Below are 24,412 nucleotides of genomic sequence, written 5' to 3'. Positions count from 1 at the left end.
CACCAGGAAGATAGGAAAACACCCTAGTGGCCAGTGACAAACACTGCCCTTCACATCAAAGGGCAATGCTGTGTGATCAAAACAGTGAAGGGGAGGATAGGGACTAAATCAAAATAGAGTTGGAGGGGGAAATAATGCACTCCACTCCCTGCGGCGCCCACCTCTCCCTGAACAACTCCAGCGTGTTGGTGGACACCGCGTGCTCCTTCTCCAAGGACACCCAGGCCCTAACGTAACCGCGGAAGAGGGGCAGGCAGTCAGCCCTAAAGACCCCCTCCACGGCCCGCTGCCTGGACCTGTTGATGGCCAGTTTGACCAGGCCCAGGAGCAGACCCACGAGGAGGTCTTCAGACCTGCCCTCCCTCCTCCGTACCAGGTGCCCGAAGATCAGGAGCGTGGGACTGAAGTGCAACCAAAAACAGAAGAGGAGGTTTTTGAGAAAATCAAAAAGGGAGTGCTAACGCCTACACCCAGTATACACATGGTCCATGGACTCCACAGCGCCAGAGAACAAGCAGTTGGGCTGGGAGTCCGTGAACCACCGCAATCTGCGGTTGCAGGGACTGCTGCGTGCAGCACCCTCCACCCCAGATCCCCGAGAGAAAGGGGGAGGACTCCCACGTAGAGAGCCCTCCACTGGGGATCTCCACCGCCCGGTGGCAAATGGGCACGCCAAGGCGTGTCCGGACGGTGGATGAGGGAGAAGAGGTGGACGGTGTGCAGCAGTAGTCTATACAGGGCCCTCCTTTTTTACCCCCTGGAAGGGAACAAAATTAAAATTTCGGAGGCGGCTCAGGTTGTGGGGCACAGGCTCCCGCGGGAAGTACGGGACCTTGGGGCCAATGTGAAATTCCGTCTGGGCTGGGGTGAGCGCGGACGGGATCCCACCGCACACCTGAGCATCCTCCAACTGGTGCACTACGTCGGGTCCGAGCACCGCCATTTTAAGGCGTCGGATGGCGGTGGCCACGTACCGGATGTCTACCGCTGCCCTGCTCGCTATGTCCTGCTGCAGCGTCCAGCCCAGGCCCCCGGCACCCAGCACGTCCCCGACCCTGGTCACCCTCGCCACCACGGCCCTCCCCTCCGACAGCCACTCGAACCCGCGAGTACGGAGGTGCGGATTCCTGAGCAACGGCTCCCTGACGACAGCCGCTACTCCTGCCGGAGGGTAGGCGCGGCGCGATTCGACCATGTTCCAGACAGTGATCAGGTCCTGGTAAAAGACAGGCAGCGTCTTGAGGGCGACCTCCAAACCGTCACGGTCGACGAACAGGAGCTGCGTGTTGTAGTTGAGGCTACGCACCTGGCGGAAAAAATACATCGCCAGGGCGCACCACCTAGGAGGAGGCTCGACGTAAAGGTCTGAAGGCGGAACGTCGCGACCTGGGTGCGGACGCAAACCAGCCACTGACCGCCCTCCTCAATAGGGAGACTCAGAACCTGCGCAGCGACCTAGTGTATCTTTTTGTCCCAGAAGAAGTCGACCAATGTTCTCTGGATGTCAGCAACAAAGCCAGGAGGAGGGACCAAAGTGACCAGCCGGTACCACAGCATGGCGGCCACCAGCTGGTTTATGACCAGCACTCAACTCCTGTAAGATAGCACTCGGAGCACTCCTGTCCAGCGGCCTAGGCGAGCCGAGACTTTGGCCTCCAGCTCCTGCCAATTGGCCGGCCAGCAGCATGTTTTCTTTCTGCAACTCCACTATGATCCCATGGGTCTGTAGCTTCCACTGATTTGTTGGTGAGCAGGCTGAGATATGATTGAAGTTGCTTTCCATTTGTTTCCCAGGCTTTTCAAAGAACACACACATGGTGGAGCTTAAAGCCACAATAATTCCAATTTGAGCCTCCATTAAAGCTGCAAAGGCAGGCTGCCCTTTGACAGCCCAGTTGCAATGTCAATTGGAGTGAACACGTTGTCTATGTTATGCCACAGAGAGCTAATAGTTTATGATAAAATATCACGCCAGCTAGACACATACTGTTCCATTCTCTGATATGGTGTGGAAACTCCAAGTCAGGATTTGCAATCCCTCCAATTCACAATTCATCCCTATGTGTGCTTATATGAATAGGTTAGCATTTAATGGAATGGACTCAATGTGATATTTCTGCAGGAGATTTGCTGTCTGTGATGTTTTATCGCTTGTAAATCTTAATCCTTTATCTAAGTCTGTCTAAGAGAAATGGGATGAAAATGACACAAAGACGAGGGCAATAGCACAATCTTTGGTAACATTATGCAGCACCATATACTAAACTGCCTGATTTTGTTATTTCTTGAGGCTAAAATAAAAGCACAAGACATGCACAGACACCTTGTCAAGCGCTGCTTCCAGCCTAACTGGTACTAACTTGCCTTGCTGTGCCAGGCTCAATGGCTGTGTTTCACTTCTCCATTTAGATGAGGGCCTGATAGGTGATTAGTGCTAACCCAGATAGTGTGAACTCACTATACTTGCAGAAAGAGAGGTTGAGTTTAAGAATTTTTTTTGTATGACAGAAGGGCCAGCCATCCTATTTGTACCCATGTAGTAATCTTTTTTTTTGCTTCTAAACCTCTTCATTAATTTAGTCATTCCTATGAGTTACAGGCCCACTGGTTTCAGTATGGCTGGTGGAAATTGCAAAATGACCCTGAAATAGTAGTCCACTTCATTGAGTCTCTTAATGCTGCATGCTGTGGCAGATGGGAGGAAATGACAGCAGGGCTCAATTTTACTCATTCCCAGGAGAGCTCTGAAGTTTGATTCACTGCATTGGAGCAACCCAAAAATCACCTATCTTTCACCACAAACTAAGTTGCTCATGATTTGCTTCATGTGGCAAGGATACAGTTTGGAAAAGAAACAAACACATTACCGCTAATGAATTTAAAAAAAAACACTAGGAACATGCAGAATAGGACAGTCCTGATTCCTCCAAGATCACAAAACCGAAGAAAGCATTAGGCTAAAATGTGACACATTAGCAGGATATCTTACAATGATGATATCCTACAAGCAATACGTCTCTATAGGCATTCCTTGAGAAAGAAAACCATTGCCTGAGTGACGTATTGCAGCAAACCAGCACCAATAAGTAGACTTCACTAGAAAATGTTTCTGAATTTTTGGCTTGTTCATGGTCCTTCAAGCTCATTAACCAATGACTCCAGGGGAGACTACTTGCACAATTTCCATTTCATCTGGTATTATTGAAACCCAGGGCTGTACAACTGCCCTCAGTCATGGCAATGTCATGACTAGAAAAAAGTTCCTGATCCTGAATCATGAGCTATCACAAGAAACGGAAGTGCAACTTCTCATAAAATTGCATCAACGTTGTGTAAACAGTAAAGAGCTATCAACCTTATTTGGGATATACCCTTTACATTCCACCATATTTCTCCATGTGAATGAATTCAACTCAAAAATAATCATGTACTGTATTTATTTCACTGGTGTATCACTTGTGTAACAAATAATGTCTGAAAATGTTGATCACACATAATTTACTCCCTTGAGAAGTTTGCTTGAGAAGAAAACTGATGTCACAAATTATTAATGAGAATTTATTGTCTTGTGATCCTAGGAGCAAAGTAGTCCATTTACTTGATTGATTTATTAAAACTGGCAAACTGGGTTTGGATCTTCACAGACAGGGAGGTACTTTGTTCTTTTGTAAATGATGTGAATCCTGAGTAGATGTGCACTTGTATCACATATTGTATACATTATACTTGATACTTTATTAATGAAATATTGTTCAAAAGTTTATCAAGGCACAGATTAACCTTTATGAGGTTAATGCTGGAGATCATTGCAGTTCGACTAGTTCTTTATTAATTTGGTACATCATTAGATTAAATAATGTGGCTGCTGTATCCAGATGCACAGAGACCATTTTTTTCATCACTTTCAATGATTGTTTGCCTCCCAAACGTCATCCACTGGGCTCATGCACACTTATTGTGATGGATCCCATGTTGATGAAGGCACAGATCTTCTGCCAGATTGTGACATCAATAAACATCATCAATCAAATTTGATTCTAGTGCTAAAGTAAAAGCAAAGCACTGCAATTGCTGGAAGCTGAAATAAATAGCGAGAGCAGGCTGGAGAAACTCAGCGAGTCTGACATGAAGAGAAATTCAGAGTTTACATTTTAAATCCAATATGACTCTTCTTCAGAATGGAGCTTTGGAAAGGCAGGAACTGGTGAGGGAGAAAGGGTCCTAGGAGTTGGTCTTTTCCATCCACAGTGTTCAAAAATAATTGGCAATACTTACCCTGAGCAGGTAACAGTGTATTAGGTGGCTTGGCTTCACTGAGGAGGACCTCATTAAAATCTACTACCTGCTGTAGCCACATTTCCAGTGACTGTGAAGATAACCATGGTAATGGACCTTTATGCATCTGGCTCCTTCGAGACTGGAATTTCATCTCCTCATAGTTTGCCAGTAAAATGGCATAGGAGAAAGTGAGGGCTGCAGATGCTGGAGATCAGAGCTGAAAATGTGTTGCTGGAAAAGCGCAGCAGGTCAGGCAGCATCCAAGGAACGGGAAATCGACATTTCGGACATAAGCCCTTCTTCAGGGATGAGGAAAGTGTGTCCAGCAGGCTAAGATAAAAGGTAGGGAGGAGGGACTTGGGGGAGGGGCTTTGGAAATGCGATAGGTGGAGGGAGGTCAAGGTGAGGGTGATAGGCCGGAGTGGGGTGGGGGCGGAGAGGTCAGGAAGAAGATTGCAGGTTAGGAAGGCGGTGCTGAGTTCAAGGGATTTGACTGAGACAAGGTGGGGGGAGGGGAAATGAGGAAACTGGAGAAATCTGAGTTCATCCCTTGTGGTTGGAGGGTTCCCAGGCAGAAAATGAGGCGCTCTTCCTTCAACCGTCGTGTTGCCATGGTCTGGCGATGGAGGAGTCCAAGGACCTGCATGTCCTTGGTGGAGTGGGAGGGGGAGTTAAAGTGTTGGGCTACGGGGTGGTTGGGTTGGTTGGTCCGGGTGTCCCAGAGGTGTTCTCTGAAACGTTCCGCAAGTAGGCGGCCTGTCTCCCCAATATAGAGGAGACCACATCGGGTGCAGCGGATGTAATAGATGATGTGTGTGGAGGTGCAGGTGAATTTGTGGCGGATATGGAACTGTCCCTTGGGGCCTTGGAGGGAAGTAAGGGGGGAGGTATGGGCGCAAGTTTTGCATTTCTTGCGGTTGCAGGGGAAGGTGCCGGGAGTGGAGGTTGGGTTGGTGGGGGGTGTGGACCTGACGAGGGAGTCACGGAGGGAGTGGTCTTTTCGGAACGCTGATAGGGGAGGGGAGGGAAATATATCCCTGGTGGTGGGGTCCGTTTGGAGGTGGTGGAAATGACGGCGGATGAAACGTTGTACATGGAGGTTGGTGGGGTGGTAGGTCAGGACCAGTGGGGTTCTGTCCTGGTGGCGGTTGGAGGGCGGGGCTCAAGGGCGGAGGAGCGGGAAGTGGAAGAGATGTGGTGGAGGGCATCGTCGACTACGTCTGGCGGGAAATTGCGGTCCTTGAAGAAGGAGGCCATCTGGGTTGTACTGTTTTGGAACTGGTCCTCCTGGGAGCAGATGCGGCGGAGACGAAGGAATTGGGAATATGGGATGGCGTTTTTACAGGGGGCAGGGTGGGAGGAAGTGTAGTCTAGGTAGCTGTGGGAGTCGGTCGGTTTATAGTAAATGTCCGTGTCGATTTGGTCACCCGAGATAGAAATGGAAAGGTCTAGGAAGGGGAGGGAGGAGTCTGAGACGGTCCAGGTGAATTTGAGGTCGGGGTGGAAGGTGTTGGTAAAGTGGATGAACTGTTCAACCTCCTCGTGGGAGCACGAGGCAGTGCCGATACAATCATCGATGTAGCGGAGGAAAAGGTGGGGGGTGGTGCCAGTGTAGCTGCGGAAGATGGACTGTTCCACATATCCTACGAAGAGGCAGGCATAGCTGGGGCCCATGCGGGTGCCCATGGCTACTCCTTTGGTTTGGAGGAAGTGGGAGGATTGGAAAGAGAAGTTGTTCAGGGTGAGGACCAGTTCAGTCAGTCGAAGGAGGGTGTCGGTGGAAGGGTACTGGTTGGTACGGCGGGAAAGGAAGAAGCGGAGGGCTTTAAGTCCTTCGTGATGGGGGATGGAGATGTACAGGGACTGGATGTCCATGGTGAAGATAAGGCGTTGGGGACCGGGGAAGCGAAAATCATGGAGGAGGTGGAGGGCGTGGGTGGTGTCCCGAACGTAGGTGGGGAGTTCTTGGACTAAGGGGGACAGGACCGTGTTGAGGTATGCAGAGATGAGTTCAGTGGGGCAGGAGCAGGCTGAGACAATGGGTCGGCCGGGGCAGTCAGGTTTGTGGATTTTGGGCAGGAGGTAGAAACGGGCGGTGCGGGGTTGTGGGACTATGAGGTTGGAGGCGGTGGATGGGAGATCCCCTGAGGTGATGAGGTTCTGGATGGTCTGGGAGATGATGGTTTGGTGGTGGGAGGTGGGGGTCATGGTCAAGGGGACAGTAGGAGGAGGTGTCCGCGAGCTGGCGTTTAGCCTCAGCGGTGTAAAGGTTGGTGCGCAAAACTACTACTGCGCCTCCCTTGTCTGCTGGTTTGTTAGTGAGGTTGGGGTTGGAATGGAGGGAGTGGAGGGCTGCACGTTCCGAGGATGAGAGGTTGGAGTGGGTGAGGGGGTGGAGAAGTTGAGGCGGTTAATGTTGCGGCGGCAGTTGGCTATGAAGAGATCGAGGGCGGGTAAGAGGTCAGCACGGGGTGTCCAGGTGGATGGGGTGTGTTGGAGGTGGGAGAAGGGGTTGTCAGAGGGTGGGCGAGAATCTTGGTTGAAGAAGTAGGCGCGGAGGCGAAGGCGGCGGAAGAATTGTTCGATGTCACGTCGCATGTTGAACTCGTTGGTCCGAGAGCGTAGAGGAATGAAGGTGAGGCCTCTGCTGAGGACTGATCACTCCCTCTGTGACTCCCTCGTCACGTCCACACCCCCCACCAACCCAACCTCCACTCCCTGAACCTTCCTCTGCAACCGCAAGAAATGCAAAACTTGCACCCACACCTCCCCCCTTACTTCACTCCAAGGCCCCAAGGGACAGTTCCATATCCACCACAAATTCACCTGCACCTCCACACACATCATCTATTGCATCCGCTGCACCCGATGTGGCCTCCTCTATATTGGGGAGACAGGCCGCCTACTTGCGGAACGTTTCAGAGAACACCTCTGGGACACCCGGACCAACCAACCCAACCACCCCGTAGCCCAACACTTTAACTCCCCCTCCCACTCCACCAAGGACATGCAGGTCCTTGGACTCCTCCATCGCCAGACCATGGCAACACGACGGTTGGAGGAAGAGCGCCTCATCTTCTGCCTGGGAACCCTCCAACTACAAGGGATGAACTCAGATTTCTCCAGTTTCCTCATTTCCCCTCCCCCCACCTTGTCTCAGTCAAATCCCTCGAACTCAGCACCGTCTTCCTAACCTGCAATCTTCTTCCTGACCTCTCTGCCCCCACCCACTCCGGCCTATCACCCTCACCTTGACCCTTCTCCCCCAAGTCCCTCCTCCCTACCTTTTATCTTAGCCTGCTGGACACACTTTCCTCATTCCTGAAGAAGGGCTTATGCCCGAAACGCCGATTCCCCTGTTCCTTGGATGCTGCCTGACCTGCTGCGCTTTTCCAGCAACACATTTTCAGTAAAATGGCATAAAATGGGATAACTGAGGTTCTGTATGCAAAGACAACAAAGTACGTGCAATTCTCTCTTGCTTGAGAGAATCAGGCAAAACAAGCACATGGCTTTTTGATGTTTGGAGGTTTCACTATTGAGCTGAGTGCTATTCATTTCATGCATACTTCTTTGCAAGTACCACATGTGAATTCTGAGATGCGTAAGAGCTGGATAAGATTGTACTCTGTCAATTTGGTGCAAGCTTGTGATGATACATAATGTTTCATGGAGATCAATGGCCAGTTTCTTGGCAGCAGTCATGAGGCTTTCATGATGTGGCAGTCCAATGTGCCATCTACATTTGACCCACCACAAGAAGAAAAAGGGTGGTTAGTGGGTAGTGAGGAATATCATCTGACTATATGGTTCATGTATCAAGCATGCAAACAAAAGCAAACATTAGCTATCATGTAAATTGTGATTGAACAGACCTTTTGGAGGTCTTTAACAATATTTTAACTGCCTTGACAGCACAGAAGGAACCCATGGACTATTGATATTCAACTTCTATCGTCTTTATTTTAAAATTTCTGAGACTTTTAAGGTCTAAAATGAATTTTAATGAGGAACAATTTTGACCTAAAATGGCTGCTGTGATTACCCGACTGCAGATTGAGGTAAGGTTTGTGAAATCAGTATGAAATTTATTATTTCATCCAAAGACAGTGAAACCAAATAATTAAGATCAGAAGTAATATGACACCAGTTTATGGTCCAACAGTGCTCCAAAAGCTTGTGATTTCAAATAAACCTGTTCGACTATAACCTGGTGATGTGTGGCTTCTGACCTTGTCCACTCCAGTCCAGCACTGGCACCTCCACATCATGGCCAAACAAGTCAGCATTCAGATATTTGCATCATTTGTTTGATTCACGCTTGCAAAATAAATTTATTTATTGAAAGTTGAAAGGTTGCCAGTGAAGCATTCAGTTTATACAGATAATAGAACTATATGCAGGAGTATGCAAATCAGTTGTGTTTCAGTAGCTTGCTTAAGGAGATAAATGGATTTCTAAGCAAGATCTCTATCCCTCTGTGTGTCTCTCACTCTCACTCTCCTTGTGCCTTCTCATCTCTCGTGGGACTACCCTGTGAACTCAGGATTATACAAATCTCATTGATGAAAGAAGACATCAGCCGATCAGTTGTGCGCTTGGGTTTCACTCCTTCTCCCACAACTCAAGGATTTTGAGAACTTTAAAACTGTATTTGCATTTATCTTTATATTTGTCCTAGACACTCTCCCCTTGTTTCCTTTAAACGTATTATGTGTGTGTGTGTCATTTCAATGTTGCATGTTTTACATTTTTTGAGGCAGTAGGTAATCAAATTTCTATTTTACTCAAGAAAACATTGCTGTGTGCCAAAAAAAGAAAAGTTAAAGTATTTGTATTTGAAGTATTTGTTGCAGCTAATTGAGGGGGGATTTAAAAAAGAAGGTTGCAGATTCCCCCCTCCTTGCCTGATTGTAATATTAGGTTATCTATTTTAGATAGTAGTCTATTTTACTCTACAAGAAGGAGTGTGGTATGTCAGTGAGTGTTGTGTGGTGTATTGGATGATGGACAGTTATTTTGGAATAGATGAAAGTGTTTCCAGGCTATGATGTATGGGTATGAATTTCTCAGTAGCGCTAAGTTTGCATTAATGGTTGTTTTGAATCATGGTTGTTCGTGTTTGTTGGTGAATGATAGGAGTGCAGTTAATTGAGCTCAGGATAAGATTAGCAATGTAGTTGGAGGGACATGATATTGGAGGATGCATCAAATACACCACTTGTGAGGTCATTGAACATTTTGTGATAATGCATTCATGTCCTTGAGTTGAGGCTTCTGGCATTGACCACTCCAATTATCTTGTCCCGTTGCCTTCTGAACATTTATCTGAAAGATTCCAGGTAAATAACATCTCTTCTTATGTCAACCCGCTTGACCAAGGTCACCACTACACCATTAGAAATTTTTGGAAACCATTGTCTATTATTTTATACCACTTTTGTACCTATCCAAGATCAAACTCACTATAGCAAGCAATGTGTGACTCTCTCTTTAAAGTTGCAGACTGCATTCAAAAGTGCTAGCTTCTCTCAATTTTACAATCACTGCTGAAGCATGCAACTGTGTAATAGTATACATAGTTCTGTCTGCATGCTAGGTGATGTTTGCATCAGAAGCAATGTTCAATTAAGCTATGTCTACATTTAGGTCTTATTGAATTCAAGCATTATTTTCATGAGCATATGTTGTATTATGGCATTGCATCATATGATATACTGGTACTAAAAATTGTTTGGATGAAGTCCATATCATTTTTAAGCTTGTGAAGTCTTTCCATGTCAAAGCTTTTGTGTGTTGCTAAAAGAAGGTGAAATGCTATTTATAGGAAGAAACTGCCCTATCCTCCAAACTCCCTCAGGCATTCCATTTGGTTGTTCTTCCCATTCTTACAGCCTTTCACTTGCTCAAAGCCCATGACATATCTACTTTCTTTCTGTTCAATGAAAGGTCACAGACCTGAAATGTTAACTCAATCCTTTTTTTCTCTCCACAGCTGCTGTCAGAAATTGAGTATTTCCAGCATCCTCTGCTTTTATGTCAGATTTCAAGCAGACATGGTGTTTTGCTTTTGATCTGAAGAGAGTTGTTTTACAGAGGTGTGTGAAAGATCTTTTTGAATTTTGCTGGAGGGAGAAAACAAAAATGATGCGACCTTTGCTTGGGGAACTGACTGCATGAAAGGTTACATTATTTAAGATCTTTAGAAGGAACAGATTGATGGACTTGCTGTCCTTTTTTTGTTTCTCTTTTCTTAAGATTGTTGAAGATATATTTATCAGGTTTGTTACAAAGCCATGGAGATGGGCTATAATCCAAAAACTGCCGGTTGTTCAAGACATTCTAAAAACAGGTTCTGCAGATAATGATTGTCAGGTCATCAATCTTACTGTCTCACCTTTCTGCTTTATTTGACTTTCCTTCCACTTATTATATCCAGGCCTCAAGCTGTAGAAACCTTCTGTTGCTGATCCAGCATTTGTGCAAGGAGAAATAATTGTGAAAGTTTGACTCCAGACCTCTAATGTAATCCCACAGATAACCTCACTGACATCATCAAGTAATTATGTTAAACTTCACGCATCAGTCAAATCAATCAGATTATAACTCTTTCTTCTAGAATAGTAGTCATCGATGGGCTTTCAGTGGTATTTTACATTTTAAAATCCACATAATCTGATTTCAGATTGCAAATCTGATTTAAAGCACTTTTCCATTGTGTGTAATTTGTTTTCCTTAATTCTGGGGTTTCTTTAGTGAAAAGCATTAACTAGGAATGTCAGGAATGAAATGTAGACAGAAAATTTAATATTCCTGATAAAGTGCCCACACCTGAAACATTAAGTTCTCTGCTTTTCCATTAATGCCAACTGAATGCCTCACTCTTTCTAACACTTAGTGCAGCTGCTGGAAATTTGAAGCAAGCTCTATTTTGCTTTTTGTTTCAGATGGAATGGGTTTACTGCACAATGCCCCACCCCCCACTTCATTCACTATACAGGACTGTTGTTACATTTTGTGAAGTGATTTGCAGTTTAGAAAATTTACATGGTGATTTGAGGTCTTAGAAATAGCCTTAATGATATCTGAGCAATTCTAAAATATCCCTAGAATAAAACCTGACCTATGATATTTATTGTGTATTAAGTTAGTTTCCTTTCATTTTTGTTTCAAAACTTTTCACTGAATCCTATTTAATGTCCACATTTTAAAAGCCATAACTTGTAATCACTGCTGTCTAAATCAGGAAATATAATGTGTGAGAGAAAGAGAAATTTTAACATGTTCATATGGAATTCCACGGTGTGATTTTAACAAAGGCATTTAAACCTTTAAAACAGTTTTGTTAGAGCTATGCTAAAAGACAAAAGAGAACCATAAAAACAGGTTTAAGGTCCATTTGTCCGTATCACCAACAATTACTTCCAAATTGTAATTTTTTGAGGGATGAGAGAGTTCACCATACAATAAACATTGAAAACCTTCATGTCCATCACTATAAAATCAGTAATAGCTGACCTCCAGTGGCATTTCTGCCGCAAGTCAAAACTATTCCAAAGTTCAGGTCAAGCAGTTTAAAAAGTGTTAGGAAAACTGAGTCAGTGGGTGGAAGGAACTAAGGAGACTGAGGTAGAGGGGGCAAAAAGAGATGGTAACTATATTTGTCATCTACAAACAGGATAACAACTCCTAATGTTCATGCAACCTTTTTTCCTCTTTCAATGTACAGTTTTGACACCCACTTTAACTGTCAAGACTTTTTAAAGGAAAAAAAATTACAGACTACATCTGTACCATTACCACCATGACAGTGGAGAGTCTACATTTTATCTGATGTTGGGACGACCATAGTATGACAGCTTGAGTATTATATGCATGCAAGAGCACAATGTAATGGATGGTCACCACTGCTGGGACTGTAGTTCAATAACATAGGGTCCCAACCTCACCATCAAGCCAGCAGATAAAGGGGGCGCAGTGGTAGTCTGGCGCACTGACCTCTACACCGCTGAAGCCAAATGCCAACTCAAGGATACCTCTTCCTACCGCCCCCTCGACCATGACTCTACTCACCATCACCAAACCATCATCTCCCAGACCATACAGAACCTCATCACCTCAGGAGATCTCCAACCCACAGCTTCCAACCTCATAGTCCGGAAACCCCGCACTGCCCGGTTATACCTTCTCCCCAAGATCCACAAGCCTGACCACCCTGACCGACCCATTGTCTCAGCATGCTCCTGCCCCACTGAACTCATTTGTACATACCTCGACACTGTCCTATCCCCCTAGTCCAGGAACTCCCAACATATGTTCAGGACAACACCCACGCCCTCCACTTCCACCAAGATTTCCGTTCCCCGGCCCCCAACGCCTCATCTTCACCATAGATATCCAATCCCTCTACACCTCCACCCACCATGACCAGGGCCTCCAAGCCCTCCGTTTCGTCCTCTCCCGACGTCCCCAACAGTACCCTTCCACCGACACTCTCATTCATTTGGCCGAACTGGTCCTCACCCTTAACAATTTCTCCTTTGAATCCTCCCACTTCCTCCAGACCAAAGGAGTAGTCATGGGCACCCATATGGGCCCCAGCTATGCCTGTCTCTTTGTTGGCTACGTAGAACAGTCGATCTTCCGTAATTACACCGGCACCACTCCCCACCTTTTCCCCTGCTACATTGATGACTGCATTGGTGCCACCTCGTGCTCCCGCGAGGAGGTTGATCAATTCATCAACTTCACTAACACATTTCACCCTGACCTTAAATTTACCTGGACCATCTCTGACACCTCCCTCCCCTTCCTGGACCTCTCCATCTCCATTAATGACGACCGACTTGACACCGACATTTTTTACAAACCCACCGACTCCCACAGCTACCTGGATTACACCTCTTCCCACCCTACCTGCTGCAAAAATGCCATCCTGTATTCCCAATTCCTCCGCCTCCACCATATCTGCTCCCAGGAGGACCAGTTCCACCATAGAACACACCAGATGGCTACCTTCTTTAGAGACTGCAATTTCCCTTCCCACGTGGTTAAAGATGCCCTCCAACGCATCTCGTTCACATCTCGCACCTCCACCCTCAGACCCCACCCCTCCAACCGTAACAAGGACAGAACGGCCCTGGTGCTCACCTTCCACCCTACCAACCTTCGCATAAACCAAATCATCCACCGACATTTCCGCCACTTCCAAATAGACCCCACCACCAGGGATATATTTCCCTCCCCACCTCTTTCCGCCTTCCGCAAAGACCGTTCCCTCCGTGACTACCTGGTCAGGTCCATGCCCCCCTACAACCCACCCTCCCATCCTGGCACCTTGCCCTGCCACCGCAGAAATTGTAAAACCTGCGCCCACACCTCCTCCCTCACCTCCATCCAAGGCCCTAAAGGAGCCTTCCACATCCATCAAAGTTTTACCTGCACATCCACCAATATCATTTATTGTATCCGTTGCTCCCGATGCGGTCTCCTCTGCATTGGGGAGACTGGACGCCTCCTAGCAGAGCGCTTTAGGGAACATCTCCGGGACTCCCGCACCAATCAACCACACCGCCCTGTGGCCCAACATTTCAACTCCCCCTCCCACTCAGCTGAGGACAAGCAGATCCTGGGCCTCCTTCACCGCCACTCCCTCACCACCAGACGCCTGGAGGAAGAACGCCTCATCTTCCGCCTCGGAACACTTCAACCCCAGGGCATCAATGTGGACTTCAACAGCTTCCTCATTTCCCCTTTCCCCACCTCACCCCAGTTCCAAACTTCCAGCTCAGCACTGTCCCCATGACTTGTCCGACCTGCCTATCTTCTTTTCCACCTATCCATTCCACCCTCCTCCCTTGACCTATCACCTTCATCCCCTCCCCCACTCACCTATTGTACTCTATGCTACTTTCTCCCCACCCCCACCCCCACCCCCACCCTCCTCTCATTTATCTCTCCAGCCTTCAGGCTCTCTGCCTGTATTCCTGATGAAGGGCTTTTGCCCGAAACGTCGATTTTACTGCTCCTCGGATGCTGCCTGAACTGCTGTGCTCTTCCAGCACCACTGATCCAGTTCAATAACATAGCCCAACATTGATAACTGCAGTAAACTTATTAACTAACCTGTAAATATTGTTTTAACCTTAAATATTATAAATCCTACAGCTGGTTAAAATGAAAATGAAGTGACTAGAATATGTTATGTAAGTTGGATCTTAGCTAAGATTGTCAAGCTTTATACAAATTAGACATTGAGTGAGATTGAAGCTTCAATTTGAGTGAAGTCATATAATAACATCTTAGACACGCAACTTGATAATGTGTAAATAGTGGTGTCTGGGTGGGAAGAAAAAATATTTTAAGCAATTTAATTACTTTTATCTTTGAAATGTGGGGTAGGCATATAGAAGGTATCTGCGTAAGTTCAAAAACAAAAATTGCTATTACACATTCTGAAATGAAGAGATTGGTAAGATCTGAAATAAACACACAAGAAAGCTGCAAAAAAATGTAAAGTGCCATTCACAAAAAATAATAAATATATTTCATTACATTTTGTAATAACGGTACAAAAACATTATGTTTTATCATTATCTATTCCCAAACTATAGTTTTGATGCAATCTTTCAGTCATACATACTGTAACAACAGTGCCCCGATGGTACATTTTGAGTCAATTGTAAAGATTGCCAATCGAGCAAACTGCTCTATTCATGATATTGTCAAGATTTTCACAAGATGTTGCAGCTGCATCCATCCAGATGAACAGTTAGTATATGATCACACTCTTGCCTTTAGCCTTATAAGTGGAAGTGAGGTTTTGTAGAGTCCAATAGTAAAACAATTGTTGCAAGTTCTCAGCCTGTACTCTGTGGTGCATAGGGATAAATGCTTGAGAGTAGAATTAGTCCAATTGTCCTCTTCTGCCTGCTTGATTATTGACTAAGATCATCTGGTTGTGGTTTCTTCTCTGCATCCATTAATCCTTGATCCCTTCATCTATCAAACATTTATCTAGCTCAGCCTTGAACAAATTTAAAGACCCTGGGAAGGAAAATTAACACTCTAATCATTCTCGAGAAGAACTTTTCCTCATTTCTGTTTTAAAAGGAAGATTCCTTATTTTTAAACTATGTCCCAGGTTTTAGTCTCCTTCATAAGAGGAAATATTCTCCCATTATCCATAACATTCAATCCCCTAGGACCTTCTAAGTTTTAAAAAAATTCTCTCTTCATCTAACTTCTTCACCCATTCTTAAGTCCTCCATCCCAGAAATGAATCAAGTAAATGCTCTTTGAAATACATTTAAACTAATTATATGCTTTGTCAAATAAAGAGAACAAAATTGTACACAACAATTTATGCAGCTGCAGTAAAACCTCTCCACTTTTGCATTCCCTTCTTCTTGCAATGAATGAAATCACTGTTTGTTTTCACAATCCCTTGCTGAATCTCCATACTAACATTGCATGATTCATGAGTAGTCATGATTTGGAGATGCGGTGTTGGACTGGGGTGTACAAAGTTAAAAATCACGCAACACCAGGTTATAGTCCAACAGGTTTAATTGGAAGCACACTAGCTTTCGGAGCATCGCTCCTTCATCAGGTGATAGTGGAGGACTCAATCCTAACACAGAATTTATAGCAAACATTTACAGTGTGATGTAACTGAAATTATACATTGAAAAATTGATTGTCTGTTAAGTCTTGCATCAGTTTGAATACCATGATAGTTTCACTTCTTTCATGTGTAAATCACAAAACCTTTTTTAAAAAGTTGCATTCTCAGGTTAGCTGTTAACAATGGTGATAGCTAGACAATATGTTGAAGGTGTTACCCCCCTGTGTTCTCTGTCTATTCCATGATGTTTAGATTGATTCTAATCTAAAAAGTGAGATAACAGAGTTTTACATGAATTCATGCAGTTTTTGAGCTAAGAGTTCTACATGAATGCATGTAGTTTTGAGCAAAGTACAATGTAACCCTGCAAGTACAAATTCTCCCTACAAAATATATGTGTGCATGTGGGTCTTTGTCTGTGTGTGTGTGTGTCTGTCTGTCTGGGTTGGGGGTCGTGAGTGTGAGAAAGTGTATGCGTGTGTGTGTAGTGAGTGTCAAGTCATTGACGGGGTGCATGTGTGAGAGTGTGTGTGTAGTGCAATGGTGGTCACCTGTAGTGTGACATGAACCCAAGGTCCCGGTTGAGGCCCTCCCTATGGGAAATCGAACTTAGCTATCAGCCTCTGCTCGGCCACTTTTCGCTGCTGCCTGTCCTGAAGTCCGCCTTGGGGAACACTTCAGTGGTCCAGGACATTCGACCTCGGACCTTCGGGTGACCATCCTCCAAGGCAGACTTCGGGTTCATCCTTCTCTATTACTTCTTGATTTTCAAAAATATTTGGGAATTTTTCTAAGTTTTACACCATTAAGACATACAAACTATCTGTTAAAAATATCATCATTACATTGTTTTCCAAAATCCATTCCCCAGACCAGCTCTCCAGAGGACTAATACTAGTTTTGGTTATTTTACTCCTTTTCAAATGCTTACAGAAACTCACACTACATGTTTTAATATGACGAGTCAACTTTCTCTCATGCCGTGCTCTCTCTCTTTTTCTTTTTAGTCATTCTTTGTTGGTTCTTAAAGTTGATCCAATCTTCTGAACTACCACAAATCTTTGTAGATTTATATAGTGTTTCTTTCAATGTAATACTACCCTTAAATTCCTTTTAATCATGGATGGTGCATCCTTCTCAAAGAACTGTTTTTTTTCCCACAATACTAAACTTTGTTAAGAGTTATTAAATATTTCCCAAACATCTGACACCCCATCTCTACTGTTCATTGTTTTAGCTTATTTTCCCAGTCAACCTGAACTAGCTCTGCAGTCATATCCTCACAATTACCTTTATTTAGGTTTAAACCATTCAACGTGGACCCACAAGTCTCTCTTTCAAGACTAACATGAAATTCTGTCGTGTTCTACTCCCAATCACCCAGAGGCTCTCTTACCATATGGTTATTGATTAAATCTGCCTAATTACACAATACCAGGTTAAGAATAATCTGCCACATGCTGTAGAACATACTGCTGTAAGTAATTATTCTGAAGTCATTCTGTGAACTCATTTTCCAGGATACTTTTGCTGATCTGCCCTCCAAATCCACCTGCAGATTAAAGTTGCTTTTGATTATTACTATATCATCCTTATACACCTCACTTATTCCTTTTTGCATGTTCTGTTCTACAGTGTAACTGCTATTAGGGAGTCTGTAAACTACTGTCACAAGTGGTCCCCTACCTTAGCTGTTTCTTACCTCCATCCAAACTGATTCTATATTTTGTTCTTTGAAATTAAGGAAATATCTCAATACTGATTATATGCTATTCTTAATTAATAGAGCTACCCAACCATTATTTCCTGGCTTCATGTCAAATATTCTTCATCATTCAGGTTCCAGTCAAAGTCACCTTTCACCCTGGTGATGTAACTATGGTATTGACTTGGTTAGTTCAATTCTTCTTTATTCATTCATGGGATGTCAACATTATTGGCAGGGGCACCATTTCTTGCTCATCCCTACTTTTCTCTGTGAAGATGGTGAGCTTCTTTCTGGAACTGCTGCAGTTTATAAAGACTCATAAAGTTGTTATGAAGGGAGTTACAGGAATTTGATCCTATGATACTGAAGGATCCTGATTTTCAAATCAGGATGGTGTGTGACTTGGGAACTTGGAAAGGAATATGCTCCCTGTATACTTCTAGATGAAAGCATGTATCTGATCCTCTTATAATTCTGGGTGGAAGTGATCAAAGATTTGAAAGGTGCTGTTTAAGGAGCCTTGGAGAATTTCTGCAGTGCATTCCGTAGATGGTATACATAGCTGCTACTGCTGGTGGTGTAGAGCGTGAATGTTTGTGGAACTGGTGTCAACCTGCAGGTGGTGTAAGAATGACTGATGGTGGAACTGGTGTCAATCTGCAGGCTTCTTTGACTTGGATTGGTCAAGCTTCTGTCATCCAGACAGATGAGGAATATTCCTTCACAATCCTAACTTATGTCTTGGTGGAGGACAGGTCTTGGGGAGTCTGGAAATGAGTTACTTAGTGCAAGATTCCTAGTCTCTGACAAGCTCTTGTAGTCCAGTTCAGGTTCCGGTCAAGGGTAATTCCCAGGATGTTGATAGTTGGGGATTCAGTGATGATAATACAATTGAATGTCAAGTGATAACAATTAAAGTTTCTTGTTGGATATGGTCATTACCTAGCACTAGTTGGCACAAATGTTACTTGTCGCTTATCAGCCCAATCTTCAATATTGTCCAGGTCTTACTGCATTTGGGCATAGACTATTTCAGTATCTGAGATGTGCAAACCATGCTAAACATTGATGATTGCACAATGAATTTTTCTGTCCTTATGATGGAAGAAAGGTTATTGATAAAGCAGCTGAAAATGTTTTATTCGGGACACTACCCTGAGGTACTGCTGCAGAGATATCCTGGAGCTGAGATGGCTGACCTCCAACAACCATCTTTCTTTGTATCAGATATAACTCCAAGCAATGGAGGGCATTGCCACTGATTCCCATTGACTCCAATTTTAAAAGGGTGACTTATTGCCACCCTTGATCAAAAATGGTCTTGACGTCAAGGGCTGTCACTTTCACATTATCTCTGAAATTCACACTTTTTGTCCATGTTTGAACCAAAGCTGTAATGAGGTCAGGAGCTGAATGGCCCTGGCAGAAGCCAAGCTGGGCATTTCTGAGCAGATTATTGCTGAGCAGGTGCTGCTTAATAGCACCTTTGACACTTTCCATCACTTTACTGATGATTGAGAATTTATGTAATGAATTACATTTTGTATGCTAATTATCAGCAGTCAAACTTTTAATTAGACAATAGACAATAGGTGCAGGAGTAGGCCATTCTGCCCTTCGAGCCTGCACCACCATTCAATATGATCATGGCTGATCATCCTTAATCAGTATCCTGTTCCTGCCTTATCTCCATAACCCTTGATTCCACAATCCTTGAGAGCTCTATCCAACTCTTTCTTAAATGAATCCAGAGACTGGGCCTCCACTGCCCTCCTGGGGCAGAGCATTCCACACAGCCACCACTCTCTGGGTGAAGAAGTTTCTCCTCATCTCTGTCCTAAATGGTCTACCCCATATTTTTAAGCTGTATCCTCTGGTTCGGCACTCACCCATCAGCGGAAACATGTTTCCTGTCTCCAGAGTGTCCAATCCTTTAATAATCTTATATGTCTCAATCGGATCCCCTCTCAGTCTTCTAAACCCAAGGGAATACAAGCCCAGTCGCTCCAGTCTTTCAACATAAGGTAGTCCCACCATTCCAGGAATTGACCTCGTGAACCTACGTTGCACTCCCTCAATAGCCAGAATAATTAAAAAGATAAAAATCAGATTCTTACATTACAATGCTCACAATAAATCCTTTGCAGTATCAGTCTCAGCATTGTCAGTTAATAGGGTATGAAGAGTTGCCTCAGTCATCTATTCCTTTGTAAACAGTATTACAGATTCTTCAAATGCTCTCAGCATGGAGATTTCTTTCAATCTTTTGGCAAAGAATAATTTCAGGAATTGATTAGCTGATTCTCTCTGTTTCTTCCACTAGAGAACTCCTTTTATACATACACTAGCACCAATACAAGAGATGGTGTGCTGAATTGGAAATGTTCAAAGAATTTAACCTCTTTTAACAAGTTCACTCAATCATTTGGGTCCATGATCAGAGGAGTAAGAATTTAATTGTTGATCGATCAGCGTGAACCATTCTAACTACAGTCTTAAATTGCAGCTGATTTGTTCCATTAGCTTTCATTTGAAAGTAATTCAGCTGCTATAGAACATGAGAATGCAACACAGAATAGTAGCAACATCTCATTTATGGTAAAATTCAGCATGTAATGTCTGTGTCTATAACACATAACTTAGGACAGGAATTGGGTGAACAGGGCTAAAGAAAGATAAAACTATCCCGACCTGTGCCTCATCCATATGTCCCTATCCTTGATCTGTTGCCTGCCTGAAGCAGGTAGAAATAATCTTTAGCCGTTGGACTGGTGGAGTGCAAGCTCTGAGTTATCTCACAGCCTCACTAACTCACATTCCTCCTTTAAAAGCTACCTCATTGATCTAACTTCTGACCATTGGAAATAATATCTCCTTGTACAGTACAGCTAGTATCAGGTTTTTATTTAATAATTAATTCTCCCATGAATTCCCCCGTTGTTGCTTCCAGAGCAACTAGAGAGCTGCTGTGGCTGAAGCACTCAGACAATAAGATTGACAAAGACTTTTTCCTGCAGAAAAATTATACAAAAGAATAGTGTAAGTGGAAGGTGAAGCAAGTGACATATTTCACAGCAAAGATTATTGCATAACTTCTAAGATGGTTATTATTGAAAGTAACAAACATCAGATGCTTTGTGCAAGAACTTTAATATCAAGAACTTTGTGCTAATTAGTTGCTTTTCTACTTTGTAAATTGTAACGTTAATAAAATTATTCTCAATATTTTAGAATGACATACCAATATGTAAACATCCTCAAGTAGATCACAAACTGTAATTTATAAATATTATGATTACAATAATTAACAGAACTCCTTCTCTATGATCCTTCAAAAATGTTAACACAACTCCAGTCAATGAATGTCTCCAGACGTAATGAGCAAACTTAGTCAAAATAAATGTACAAAGTAACTATCACTTTGTTCTTCCTTGTAGATTGGAGTAAGACTTGGGTGGTTTTGAAGACAATGCTACATTCCAATCTGTGAGCTGCAGATAGATCATCACAAGCACTTGCTGAACCCTGTTCTCAAAGGCAACTGAATCTTATGCCCACTTGTCATGAACTAACCTTGATCATCTCAGTCGTCAACGTATACGATCTTTGCTTCATAATGTTTTTATTTCTAAATTACAATTTTAAACAAAAACATTTCGAAGAATACTCTATACCTTGGCAGATCACATCGGATCTTTCAATTTCTTGCAACATTGGCCACCATGAAGCAGTGCTGTTTGCAGTCTCATTCTCAGCATCCTCCTACTACAGCAAGATATAACTTCTCTGGGAACCCTACACTTACCATTAACAATACATTTCTGTCTCATTAAGAATGTGTTAAGGCTTTACTCACTGTATTTATGATATCTCTTCCTCTCTTTTGCCTTTTATGCTGCTATCTTCCTTTCTGTAAGTAAGTAAATAAAAGCTTTTCCAAAAAAGCTGTCTTCTTTACTGATCTTCTTAATGATTTTGCACTGCACTTACCAATTATTATAACATTTTTGAAATTTAGGAAGGCCTATTCAATTATGTCAGTTGTTTTTAAATATTTACATGTTTATAGAATCTTAAATTTATTAAAAATTTCCAGTTTTTTTGAAGTGTTTAAAATTGTTATAAAACACTCACTTATCTTTCAGCTGAAGATTGACCTTAATGGATGTAATTTTGGCTCACAATGTTATCGGGGTCAAGGCTTCATCCAGAATATGCTTCACTGTAGCCTCTCATTCTTTTTCCCATCAGTAGGCCATGCTGTGGGAAGAAGTTAAAAATATCACTGCAGGTATTGAAATACATAAATAGGAACTTTTCAGCACAGTCAAAAGTGTAGTCATTTTGCAATTGCTTGCAAAGTATGACCCATATTCACTTAAAACTAAAAATAAGCCAATGTGATTAAAAGTGTCAAATGGCACATTGCTGGCTTTTATCTCATTGTCACTGTAACTAGGAGCTCCCTGACTCACCATCTCTAACATCAGAACCTTTCAGCTGTCCACTGCTTCATCCAGCTGCGCTTATCATTTGTGAGATATTTGGAGGGTCCCCTCCAGTTCTTTCTAATCCTTGATGCTTAGTGCTGCCTTGACCAGGAAGGGGGAAAAAGTGAGATATATGATTGAATGTAGTGGCATGAGTTCTTCTGATGGTTGGAATGCATTTGTTGAAATTAAATATGAGGTGGAGGCACGACATCTCCAAACAATGAGGGTGTGTGGAAGGGGTAGATGGATAGGTGGGAATGTGAGGACCAGCACTTAAAAAAAAAAGGTCATCTGCAAAATAAGAGGGTGTGAACAGTGATCAACTTGAGTAGAATGAGTGGATGGGTACAGTTGACCATGCCTCTGTAGTCACCACTCCTGCTTAGCTCATAAAAGCACATTCTGCTTAAACACAGGATCATGGCATGTGGCTCCTGCTATTGATCTCCTCTACAACCTGCAAGCATACCATCTTAACCTCGGTCGCAGGTTTCTTCCTCTGAGAGTCTGAGAGCACTACTTTCCAACTCATCCTAGCTTTGATCAACAAATCCAGGATGTCACGAAAAGAAATGCATCTTTCAGAGTCATAGAAATGATTCAGCATAGAAGGGGGCCAGTCAGCCCATCTTGTCCATGTCACCCCCAAAACATCCCAGATGCCTTTTCTAATCCCATCTTCCTGCACACAGCCCAAAGCCCTGCAGATTACAGCATTAAGGGTGCAGATCCAGGTACTTTTTAAAAGAGTTTAGAGTCTGTGCCTCTACCACCAACTCAAGTAATGAATTCCAGACACCCACCACCTTCTGCGTAAAAATGTTTTTCCTCACATCCCCTCAATTCCTTCTGCCACTTACTTTGAATCTATGACCCCCTAGTTTTTGAACTCTCACAAAGAAAATATGTTCTTCCTGTTGACTCTATGTCTGCCTCTATCTCATAACTTTGTATACCTTGATCATGTCACTCCTCAGCCTTGTTTGTTCCAAGGAAACCAACCCCAATCTCTTTAATGTCTTCTTATAGCTACAATTTTACAGCCTGGCAACATTCTAGTAAATCTTCTTTGCACTCTCTCCGGTGCAGTTATGTAATGTGATGATCAGAACTGCAAACAATACTCCAGTTGTGGCCTCCCCAGTTTATTTATATAGTTGTATCATTACATCCCTGCTTTATATGGACATATATTCGATACTTCTACCAACGAAAGAGAGCATTCCATATGCCTTCTTTACAATCTTATCTACCTGTACAGCTACTTTTAGGGACCTGTGCATTTGCATGCCAAGATCTCTTATTTCATCTACCCCTATCAATATATTCCCATTTATTGTGTATTTCCTTTTACTGTTTGAACTCCCTAAATGCATTACCACACTGTTATCAGAGATGAGCTCCATCTGCCATTTTCCTGCCCACTCCCCCAACCCATCTATATTACTTTGTAGCTTATAGCTTGCCTCTGAACTATCCACTACACAGCCAATTTTTGTGTCGTCTGCAAATTTCCCAATTGCACATGTCAGTGTCCAGACCAAATTGTTAATGCAAAAGCAAGTAGCAGGGGTCCCAACACTGAGCCCTACAGCACACCACTTGAAATAACTGTCTATCCATGAACCATTATCCTTTGTTTTCTGTTACTAAGCTAATCTTGAATCCAATTTGACACATTACCCTCTTTCTAATGGCTTTTACTTCTTTGACCAGGCTGCCATGTGGTACCTTGTTAAATGCCTTACTAAAATCTATGTAGACAATGTCCACCCCAGTTCCTTCATCAATCCTCCTTGTCACTTTCTCAAAGACTTCAATGAAATTTGTAAGGCATGACCTTCCCTGCACAAAGCCATGCTGCCTATCTCTGAATCCATGCCCTTCTAGGTGACAGTTTACCTGATCTTTCAGGATTGATTCTAACAATTTGCACACATGGAATCCGTTATGTCACTTCTATTAAACCCAAACTTCTTCAGCTGTTAAATGTGGAATGTCTCTGTATATAATGGAGTTGAGATTGTAACCCAGACTGCATCACAACCAGTGTGGCTGATGAGTTAAGAATCCTGGACATAAAATTATGATGAATTGGCTGAGATACAAAGTCACTGACAGACACATTGCACTTACATCTGGCTTTCCTGCATGCTATCAATTCTAGCCACCATCCCATTCCCTGAAGGCCACAACAGTAAAATCTGAGCCACTGCTTTTCGTACAGAAATATTTCAGCACCATTCACTAGACATTAGTTTCATTGATGCTGGAAGAGCACAGTAGTTCAGGCAGCATCCAAGGAGC

General features: G+C 43.5%; 1 long non-coding RNA gene across 1 annotated transcript; it reads right to left on the bottom strand.

Annotated features, from left to right (window-relative positions):
- Positions 1-20,501: 20,501 nt before the first annotated feature.
- Positions 20,502-24,101, bottom strand: LOC148149625 (uncharacterized). Its single transcript, XR_015757533.1, has 3 exons — positions 22,088-24,101; positions 21,747-21,872; positions 20,502-20,623 (listed from the first exon to the last, which is right to left on the bottom strand). It is a non-coding gene; the product is annotated as an uncharacterized LOC148149625 (long non-coding RNA).
- Positions 24,102-24,412: the final 311 nt, after the last annotated feature.

The sequence above is a fragment of the Chiloscyllium plagiosum genome, unplaced genomic scaffold (genome assembly GCF_037043375.1).
Source record: "Chiloscyllium plagiosum isolate Xiang-an unplaced genomic scaffold, Cpla_swu_hap1 HiC_scaffold_7, whole genome shotgun sequence".
Classification (NCBI taxonomy): Eukaryota; Metazoa; Chordata; class Chondrichthyes; order Orectolobiformes; family Hemiscylliidae; genus Chiloscyllium; species Chiloscyllium plagiosum.
The sequence above is the reverse complement of the archived record's forward strand: the minus strand, read 5'-3'. Positions and strand labels throughout refer to the sequence as shown.